We start from the raw sequence: 11,767 nt of genomic DNA on the forward strand, positions 1-11,767 counted from the left end.
AGGGGTTTTACTGACCCTGCTTTTATCCTCCATTCCTGGGAGTCCCAGGAAGGCAGAGATGTGACTGAGAGGGTTTGTAGTGTCCTCAATCAGGTACAAATAGAGCACTCAAAACAAGATAAACTGTCTTAGTCACTGTTCTATTGATGTGAAGAGACACCATGACCAAGGCAGCTCTTATAAAAGAGAGCATTTAATTGGGGGCTTGCTTACAGTTTCAGAGGGCTACAGGGGGTTAGTCCAGTCCATTATCATCACGGTGTAAGCTAAGAGGCATGGCGCTGGAGCAGCTGCTAAGAGTTTATATCCTGATCTACAGGCAGCAGGGAGAGACGGAGGGAGAGAGGAGAGAGGAGGGGGGGAGGTTCTAAGATTTTGCTGTTAACTTCAGAAGTAAAATTAATGTATCTGCTCTTTCCTTCTTTAAAAGCAGGCCTTATTAGTTCTTATTTAACAAGTACTTAACAGTGAGGAAGAAAACAGAGCACTGTGATATTAATATTGATTGTTCATGGTCTAGAATTGCTTGGGAGGTAAGCCTCCTGTGAGGGAGTTACTGGACTAGGTTAGTGGAGCGCACCTGTGGGGGATTAGCCAGGTTAGGTTAGTTGAGGTGGGAAGACCTAGTTTAGCAGTGGGTGGTGCCGTTCCATAGACTGAGAGCCTGGACTAAACAGAGAGGAGAAATGGAACTGGACACCAGAGTTCATTGCTCTCTGCTTCCTGACCATGGATGCACTGTGACCAGCGGCTTCAAGCTCTGCCTCCTTGGTTTCATTGCCACAATGGACTGTACCTGTAGATGGTGAGCCCAAACAAACTGTCCTCTCTACGGTTGTCATGGCAACAGGAAAAACGTAAATAACACAAGCTTATAAGCAAGTCACAGTCTCATTTCAGTGACCTAGAGGTGGGGTCTGATCTCCTCAGTAGCCAGCCTCCTTTTTCTCTTAGTTAACTCTTGTTTTTATGTCACTAAAGCAAGGACCTTTTTTGGGGGGGCAGGGGGAGGGTCTCTAGCCTAGGCTGACCTCACACTCCCTGTGAAACTGATGATAATCTTCAATTGCTAATCCTCCTGCCTTTACCTCCCAAGTGCTGGGATTACAAGCATATTCCACCACATCTGGTTTAAGCAGTGCTGAGGATCAAAGCCAGGACCTTGTGTAGGCTGCCAACTGAGTTACAGCCCACAATGTTCTATTAATGCAAAGTTGTTTCAACTTCTATCCTTAGGGTTATAGTCACAGAAAGACCACAGCTTATATGTCTAAAGGAAATGTCTTATCCTGTTGCTGCTGTATACTGATACCTTATAAAGAATTTAAGTTTTGCTGGGAGGTGGGGGCGCATGCCTTTAATCTCGAGGTAGTTCTCTGTGAGTTCGAGGCCAGCCTGGTCTGAAGAGTGAGAACTAGGATAGCCACCAAAACTACACAGAGAAACCCTGTCTCTAAAAACCAAAAAAATAATAATAATAATAATAATAATAATAATAATAATATAAGTTTTGATGGCTTATATTCAGATGCTTGGGAGTCCATGAACATGGTGGTGACATCTGCTTGATATCTGGTAAGGGTCTGGTGAGGGCCTTTTACTGTAGCCTAGCATGGCAGAGGACATCATGTGGTGAGACAAGCCAGTTCAGGTCCATCTTCTGTAGACTGGTTTTTCTGTCCCACCTGCCAGCTCCCAAATAGCCACTGGAGACTTCTTCTTAATTAAGCTTGCTCAATAGCTTAGGCTTGTTACTAACTAGCTCTTACAACTTAAATTAACCCATTTCTATTAATCTATGTATTGCCACATGGCTTGTGGCTTTACCTGTCCCTCCAGCATGTCTTGCTCCTTCTGTGTCTCCTGGAAGACCCTCCTTTCTTCTTCCCAGCATCCTTTGTGTCTAGCTGTCCTGCCTATACCTCCAGCCTACCTAATGGCCATTTAGATTTTTATTAAACCAATAAGAAGGCACCTTTGCAAAGACACATCTTCACAATGTACAAGGAGATTATTCCCCCAAAATCTTCCACTTCTTAAAAAAGCTAATAATGCTATCATGGAATCCCTACTGTCATGATTTCATATAATTCTATTTATTTCCCAAAGGCTCACCTTCCAGATACCATCAGCATGAACGTGGAACTTTGGGGAGAAATACAGTGAAATCAAACTGAATTCTCAAACAGGAAATTCTCATATGATTTATTTATTCTATCATTGTAATTTTTAAACATTTAGTGTGTGTGTGTGTGTGTGTGTGTGTGTGTGTGTGTGTGTGTGTGTGTGTGTTCATTTGGCTGCATCTACAGTTAAAGATGGCAAAGTGACCAATGCTGGCTGAAACACAGGCATTAAATGGGGCTTTTTCAGAAAATTTCGGACACGCCCCTTTGCCTTCTGTTCTTCGTTCCCTGCCCTTCTCTTTGCCTACAACATAGAGGTGAAGACTGGACGTGGAGAAACCATAGTCATGAAGCTAAAAGCCATTCTCAAATAGTGAAAGAGCAGGCGGGCACAGTGGGAGGGGGAGGGGCCAGTTCTTGATGCCATCAGGCTAGCAATGTACTCGTGATTTACTGACATATACATGACCAATGAGTGCTAGGATTTCTGTCATCTGAAGATGATTCTAACTGAGTGCTTCTGACCCCAGAAACAGTGAGTTCCATGCAGGAAGTTTAAACGGGAATGTCCATGGGACCATCACCTTAGGATTAGGAAGAGGGAGACGATGAGCCATGGATACCTCTGAGCTGAGGTGGCCCAACAGGATGAAATTCTTAGATATCAAATAAAATCTGAGCAAAAGAGGGTGCATAGAAGCAGAGCAGAGTCTGGATAAAAGTGGGAAAGGGAAGAGAGCCAGGAAGTCTCCAAAGATATGTCACTGTATGGTCAAGCTCATTGCCAAACAACAGAATGGGGAGTACTCAGTCTATGAAGCCAGACAAATAAACCTCAAGTTCATGGAAATCAATTTCATGTAAAAAATGAGAACCACGAACCGATTAAAGTCAAATCCCACACAAAGAAAACAAGCAGAAAAGTATCCCCATGGGCTGGCAAGATGGCTCATCAAGCCATCTTGTTGAGTTCAATCTCTGGAGCCCACATGGTGGGTAGAGAGAACCAACTCCTGTAAGTCATCCTTGGACATCCACATTCTCACACACAAAAAGTAAATAAATAAAAATATAATAAAATCATTTCTAAATGATTCCCCCAAAGTAACGAAAGCATGCCAGCAAGCCGTGTTCTCAAAACAGATGACTCATATAGGAAAATGACGAAATAACAAAAAGAATACAATCTGAAGAAAACTTCAGGGATGCAGAGAAAGAATAGAAATAAACACAAAAGAACTGACTTTTAAAATAACCTCAAACCTAGAACAAACATGAGGTTACAGAAGCAACAGATAAATCTCTAAGAAAGTTAGAGGCCAGGGCTGGCGAAATGACGCAGTGGTTAAGAGCACTTACTGTTTTTACAAAAGACAGGAGTTCAGGTCTCAGCACCAGGTTGGGTAGTGGATGAAGGCCTGTAGGGGATCAGATGCCCTCTTCTGGCCTCAGTGGTCAGTTGCACTCATGAGTACATACCCACACATACTAATACACATAATTAAAAATAAAAATAAAGTCTTTAAAAACAAAGAAACGTGAAAGTTAAAAATGAGTAAAACTTTTACTGAAGCCTTAAGGAGGTAAAAATGATCAGAGAGAATGTGGCTAGCACAGAAATGGAACAGGCAGTTCTGAGCAAAAAAACCAGTGTGGGAAAATGAGCAATTGATAAAACCACACAGCCACGAGAGACCACCGTGTGCTCTTTTGTCCCATTGAGTGATCAGTGTGCTGTACAGTCATGTGGCCTATCCTGCAGACTTGTTTACGTATTTTGAAAAACAAACAAAAAAACCCACAAAGGAAAATATTTTTTAAAAATTTTAGTAACAATAATAAAACTGATGCCATATATTGAAAAGTCACAGTAAAAGGACCAGGAGATAATGATAAACATTATATAATAAACTTTAAAAATATCGGACCTTTCTGTTTTCTTTTGTTGTTGTTGTTGTTTTGGGGGGGGGTTGGTTTTTTGTTTTTTGTGGATTTTTTTGTTTTGTTTTGTTTTGCTTTGTTTTTTATTTTTTCAAGACAGGGTTTCTTTGTGTAGTTTTGGTGCCTGTCTTGGATCTCGCTCTGTAGACCAGGCTGGCCTCGAACTCACAGAGATCCGCCTGGCTCTGCCTCCCGAGTGCTGGAATTAAAGGCATGCACCACCACCGGGCCTGTTTGTTTTCTAATGAGAGACAGAAAGGGAGTGGATCTGGATGGGGGCGTGGGGGTCAAGGGGGAGGAACTGGGAGGAGGAGAGGGAGGGGAAGCCTCAATCAGGATATATTCTGTGAGAAAAAAAAAATCTATTCTCAATAAAAGGAAAAATATTGGGCTTTTATTTTTATTTCACTTTTGACACATGTATGTAGTGTGTGTGCCTGTCTGTATTCATGGCTGCATGTGTGTGGATGCGTGTTGAGTATGCACGTGTGCCCAGGCATGTGAATGTCTAAGGTTCATGCTGTTGGCTTTCTCCATTGTCCTCTGCTCGGTCTCTCTCTGCCCTTTTAGCTCATGCTTATGCTAGTCCGGCTAGCCAGCTCACCTTGGGGACCCCAATCTGTGTCTCCTGTGCTCTAAGATTGTAGTTATTACATGGGCTCTGAGGAGCCACGCTGTGTGTGGCCAGTGCTTTATCAGTTAAACCATCTCCTTAGCATGACTGAGCTTTTAAGAAACAAGAAGCCGCAACAAAACCTGAGCAGTCAGACACCCTAAGGTCACACCCTAAGGTCACAGCAGGGATCGACTAAAGGAACACATTGTGATGTTAGGAAAATGGAACACATTTAAGAGGTTCCAGGAAAGGAAACATTGGCTAAGGATTGTCTATTCATCTGAGGTGGCATTCACGTATTAAAGACCATAGTCAAAAACTGAGCAGAATTCAAGCACTCAGAAAGTATTGTTTCTATGACTCTTCTTTGGCGCGATGGAGAAAGCTATAGGACAGACTTTAACAGCAAGATGGGTGGTGAGCTGGAGTTGTGTGCTTACACGGAGAACTAACACTGACTGAAAGGGAGGGCTGGAGAGATGCTCAGTGGATGAAGACACTCACTGCCAAGCCTGCTGACCTCAGTTTGATCCCTTGGACTCACATCACAGGAGAGAACGGACTAACTCCCCCATAGGTCTGCCCCCAGCATACACATGTATACACAAATACATGTATTTATTTAAAAATAAACGGAAGAGAAAGGAAAAAAGTAAACCATAGTCAAGCGTTCTGACAGTACAGACTAGTGTAACTATGCACCAACAGGGGAGAGCTCACCCAGAAACAACCTTTGAAAGGTTTTCATGATCATACTGCTGAAAAGCACTGCTTTATTATTCTTAGACCTCTTTCTGTGGACTGTAGAGCAAGTCAGGCTAAGTGCACCGAGTTCCAATCCATCATTTCTACTGTTACTGACAATCAGGGTCCGTGGTGTGGGTAGAAGGATAAACACATTTCATATTGAAGAGATTAGATAGCGTCACCCTCGCTCCAGCTGTCTGGATGACTTGGTCTGTTTTGCTGTTGCCTTAACTGAGTGCTATAGAGGGAGGGCCTTAGAAAGGATAAGCTTTGTTTAGGTCAGTTCCGGAGCCCAGGAAAATCCGAGCACTTGGTACTGGCATCTGCCCACATCTGCCCAGTGTCCAACTAGGACTTCCTGCTGGTCAGTCCTCAAGAGACGTGGAACATCACATAGGCAGAGTGGGCTTACTCACTTAAGACTTTCCCATGAAGCCCCTCTGGCTACTCTATCTAACTCTAATTACCTCCAAAGCCCCCACTCCTGAAGAGTATTAACATATGGCTGTGGGTATTTGGTTTCAACATGACTTTTGGAGAGAACATTCAGATTGGAGCACTTGAACTTAGAAGCTCTGGTATCGTTTATAAAGTAAGACATACTATTTCTATTTTTTGGAGTTACTCATTGTTTAAATGTACTAGAACTATTACACACATATATCTATATATAAGTGTGTTTTGCCTGCATGGATGTTTGTACCCCATGTGCATGCCTGGTGCATAAGCAGGTCAGAAGAAAGTGTCCTATACCCTGGAACTGGAGTAATGAGTGGTTGAGAGCCACGATGTTGGTGCTGGGAACCAAACCTGGGTCCTCTGTGAGCAGTGAGTGGCTCTTAATTACTAAGCCCTCTCTCTAGCCCCATCATCACTTTTTAATGAGTGTACAAAGCCATAGGTTTTACTATAGAATTTTCATACATATTGCAGTTGATCTCCCTACAGCTCCTCTTCCTGCCCACATCTATACCTTCCTACCCCAAGTATTCCCCTTTCTATGTTCATAACTGTTTTTTAAATCACCTTCCCTATGACCTTCCCTTAAAGCTTTTCTCCCCTTTCATGTGACCCTTTCTAGTAAGAAGCACTATATCTAGACCACAACTGTTCCTAGGTAGATGCTTCTTTGGTTTCCATAGCTGGAATATGTGACGCTTCACTATATGAAGTCACCCAGACCCTAAATGCCACTCTGAGAAGATTTAAGAAAAGACGTTTGACTTTGGAAGTACCCAAAACATTACAAGTGGTTAAAAATGCATAGAATTCAGTTTTCTTCCACCAGTGGATAAGAGCTAGAGGTAGAATTCAGTTAGGCTATAGACAAACAAGGACACCGTCTTTCACTGGCATTTCTAAGTATGAGATTTGTTTCTCCTATATTTTTGTTACTCTCACGAAGAACAAGGCAGCTCACAGTGCAGGTGAGGAGGGGGTGTGTGAGATGCTTAAATGGAAGACCTAAGATAGTTACCAAAGAGGAAAACACTGAAATTACCAGGGTTATTGAGCAGTGTTGAGTGCTTTGTGAAGGCTGTGGCTCTGAATGAAAAGTTAGCAGCCAAACTAGCTGAAGACTATTTCTGTGGTGGTTTGAAAGAAAATGGCCCCTAAAGGGAGTGGCACTGTTAGGAGATGTGGCTTTGTTGGGGTAGGTATGGCCTTATTGGAGAAAGTGTGTCACTGTGGAGGTGGGCTTTCAGGTCTCATATATGCTCAAGCCACACCCAGTGTGACAGTCTATTTCCTGTTGCCTGCAAGATGTAGAAAGCTCAACTACCTCTCTAGCACCACATCTGCCTGCAGGCCCCCATGTCCCGCCATGACTGTAATGGACTGAACCTCTGAACTGTAAGGGAGCCACTCCAACTAAATGTTTTCTTTTATAAGAGTTGCTGTGGTCATGGTGTCTCTTCACAGCAACAGAAACAACCCTGACTAAGACAATTTCCAACCATCTGTGAGAGAGAGGTTGAGTATAGTTGGGGCTCTGGACCACTGTAGGGAGTGGAGAGATGGGAGGTTTCCAGAGTCATTTGGTGCCATGCTGTGGGTTTCTCCATTAGAACTGAGAAGTGCAGTATCGCATCAACAAATATAGACTATGGGTGTAATATTATCTTATAGCTATGATTTCCTAGAAATAGCTACTGCATGCGCTGCTGGTATCATGAACAAAAGCAGAATCTAGTTTTATTATCTCTAATTTGAAAATTTTAAGATGTTATTTTGTGGAGCTGGAGAGATGGCTTGGTAGTTGAGATCACTAGCTGCTCTTGTAGAAGACCTGAGTTAGATTCCTAGCACCCATATAGCAGCTCACAACCATCTGTAATTTCAGTCACAAAGGATCTGATACCATCTTCTGTCCTCCATATGCACCAGGCACACACATGACATACAGACTTATGTGCAGACCTTTGCATAAAATAAATACATTTTTAAAAAACTTAGAAAAATAGTGAAAATGTTATTTTGTATATGAGTTTTCAATGGGGGTTAAAGAATCTGATTTGAATTACACTTATTTGGCTTCAAAATCAATATATGATTTTTAATAAATTGGATGTATTACTAGGGAACATAGGAAAAAAAGAATAACTATATAATAAAGTCTTGCTATGGACTAAATGTTTGTGTCCTCTCCAAATTCATCTTCCAAATCCTAATCTCCAACATGACTGTTGGCTATGAATCTTCAGCAAGGAAATAAGATTCCAATGATGTCATCAGGACACCCCATGATGGACTAATGCCCTTAAAGAGGCTAAGGAGACCAGAGCACATGCATTTGTATTAGTTATTTTCCTATTGCTGTGATAAAACACCATGGCCAAGGCAACTCATAAAAGAACGTATTTAATTGGGCTTCTGGTTTCAGAGGATCAGAGTCCATGATGACAGAGCAAAAGAATAACAGTAGGAACAGCTGAGGGGTGACATCTTGATCCACAAAGAGGAGACAGAGAGCACAGGCTGTGAATGCTGTGAGTCTTTTGAAACTTCAAAGCCCCACCCCCCAATGCCCATGACCCACCTCCTCCAACAAGGCCATACCTCCTAATCCTTCTCGAACAGTTCCACCTACTGTATCCAAGCATATGAGTGCTGTGGGATGTTCTGTATGTCAAATGTGTTGCTCTGATAGGTTAATAAATAAAACACTGATTGGCCAGTAGCCAGGCAGGAAGTATAGGCGGGACAAGCAGAGAAGAGAATTGTGGGAAGTGGAAGGCTGAGGAGAGAGACGCTGCCAGCTGCCGCCATAACAAGCGAGATATAAGGTACTGGTAAGCCATGAGCCACGTGGCAACTTATAGATTAATAGAAATGGGTTAATTTAAGATAGAAGAACTAGATAGAAAGAAGCCTGCCACGGCCATACAGTTTGTAAGCAATATAAGTCTCTCTGTGTTTACTTGGTTGGGTCTGAGCAGCTGTGGGACTGGCAGGTGAGAGAGATTTGTCCTGACTGTGGGCCAGGCTGAAAACTCTAACTACAAAGAAAAAACTCTAGCTACATATGAGCCTAGAGGGGCGTTCTCATTTAAACCACCACAAACTGCCCCCACCAGACTTTTTCCTTCTTTTTCAACATTTCCATCACTTCTGTCAGATATACCTGGAAGGCATATCTCAAAGCCAGGAAGTAGGTTCTCACCTGTACCCAACTGTGGTGGTACCCTGATGTTGGACTTTGGGTTTTTAGAACTGTGAGAAATAAATATGCACTCCTTAAACCACCCAGGGTGTGGTATTTTTCAAAACAGCAGCCTCAGCTAACCAATCCGAACACATAAAATACCTTGGAATGTTGGGGTCATGATGACAATTTACACTTCAACACATGTGAAAATTGTCAGAACATTTTGTATTTGCATCCTTCCTGTAACAAAGAAATTAAAGTTTATTGGACTTTAAAAACCATGATGGTCTGTTTATAAAGATTTATAAAATACATTTATAGAATTATGTATTTAATTATACATTCCTTCCATTGAAGTTTAGGGTTAAAAAAAAAAACCAGCAAACCTCCATTCATGAGGCAACACCCTTATCAATGACACCAGTCTCTGCCAAGTGCTGTTTTTTGTAGGAATCTTTTCCTGCCCCCTGAGCTGGCTGAGGCGCCCCTCCAATGTACTCTATATGTGGTGGTTTGAAAGAAAGAGGCCCCCAAAGGGAGTGGCACTATTGGGAGGTGTGACCTTGTTGAAATAGGTGTGGCCTTGCTGGAGGAAGTGTGTCACTCTAGGGGGCGGGCTTTGAGGTCTCTTTTACTCAAGCTTCCCTCAGTGTGATACACAGACCACTTCCCTCTGTCTGCAAGCCAAGATGCAGGACACTCAGCTACCTCTCCAGCACCATGTCTGCCTGCATGCCACAATGTCCCACCATGCTGATAATGGACTGAACCTCTGGATTGTAAGTGAACCACCCCAATTAAATGTTTTCCTTTATAAGAGTTTCTGTGGTCATGGTGTCTCTTCACAGCAATAGCAACCCTAACTAAGACACTATAGCATCCTGCATCACGCCCCCCCCCCCCCGCCACCCTAGTGAGGGCTAGGATAACTTCTTGTTTATAGGTCTTTGTTCTTTACAGCAAATCCTTGGAAGATGGGGTGATGGCTTGTCCAGGATGCCTCTGGCATGCAGCTAGTGTGAGCCTTTTCTAGGATGGGTTGAGAACGTGAATTAATCCTAGAACAGCATGTTTTGAAGATGCACAGGATAGATAGCCTTCCTTCTTATTTTTGTTGAATCAAAAGGAGTTGTGGTGGTGGGGTCAGAGATCAGTTTTTAAAATTATCCATGTGTTAGGAATGTTGGAAAAAATAAAACAAAAAAGCCCTTTAGAACACTAAAGCAAAACAATGTGTTTTGCCAAGAAGGAAACAGAATGTGGCATTACAATTGGCACAGCCATGCCAGAACTCAAGCAGGCCAGTATCAGAGGCACTTTCTAGCATACAATGCTGGGTTTTGTTAGCATGGAGCTGAGTAAATACATGCATAGTACACACAAGAATTTTGTTCTCGTCACTTCGTTTCCTGCAATCCAGAGCGTGAGCCCATTTTGGCGCTTTTGTTTGTTGTCGTCTTTGTCCAAAATCATGTGTTCTGAGGAAAACTATGAATTGCTTTAAACATTAACAGATGCTGGACTTAAAGAGTGATCCACATCTAAAGTGCTGATTTCCACGGAAAAACTAAATACACATTCTCTCTTCTGCACCAACTTTGAAACTATGATCCTATGAAAAGGTCGCTTATGTCTGGGAAAACGTAAAATATGTGCCATAAAAAGCAACAGCGTAAGGGCTGCTTGTTTCTCCTTTGTATCTGGAATTGGTTGACGTCAACCATTTTTTTTTTAATGCTCCTGGCATGATAATAATAGTTAACAGTTATGAAGGACTTGCTATGTGCCAGGCATGACAGTAAGGGCTCTGCATGTATGCCGTCATGTAGGCTTCATACTGCCTCCACAAGAGGTATGACCACACTGTTAGGAGTGAGGAACCTGAGTTGAGGAAAGGAACCTCACCCAAGATCACGAACCAGTAGCTGAGGCATCAGGGATCGAGAACAAGAGGTAGCCATCCCGAGAATCCGGATTCTTCCTAGTTACCAGCAAAATCCATCGTGGTTCAATGTCGCAGAAGGGGAGTTTCTCAATGGATAATGAGAAACCCATAGAACTTAAAGGAATGCTAGAGAACGGACATCAGTCTGGATAGGCAGGAACCGGCCTGGCACCCACGGTGCAGAGCTGCTTTGGTGAAGAAAGAGGTTTTGTTCCAAACCACTGACTGCTGGATGTGCCTGTGCCGTGTAGAAGGCAGGCATGACTTTACTAAGACTAGGCGGGGGAGTGGAGAGTGTGGCGTACAGGCGAATCCCTGGAGCTGACTGTCTAGCCAAGTTTTATTAAACCTATGAGCTCTAGGTTCCGTGAGGTGAGGGATCTTGCCTCAAAAATAAGATGGCAAGCAATAAAGGAAGACACCAGACATTAACCTCTGGCTTCCACAGGCACGTGTGCTTGTACCCACACACATGTGCATACACATAAACATGTACACAAGCATCCACCACTCAGATAATACTCAAATACTCAGATTTCTATCAGTCATGTTTCATAAATGATCTTCAATGAGCTAAAATATAGTCAAAGATTTCTTTCAAAGTGTACATTTGGAGCAGTGGTTCTCAAGATGTGGGTCATGACCCCTGTGGGGTCGAACAACCGTTTCTCAGGGGTTGCATATCAGATATTGACATTACAATTTGTAATAGTAGCAAAATTACAGTTATGAAGTAGTAACAA

This window comes from Peromyscus californicus, unplaced genomic scaffold (genome assembly GCF_007827085.1).
Source record: "Peromyscus californicus insignis strain IS unplaced genomic scaffold, ASM782708v3 Scaffold_22__1_contigs__length_63687245, whole genome shotgun sequence".
In the NCBI taxonomy this organism is placed as follows: domain Eukaryota; kingdom Metazoa; phylum Chordata; class Mammalia; order Rodentia; family Cricetidae; genus Peromyscus; species Peromyscus californicus.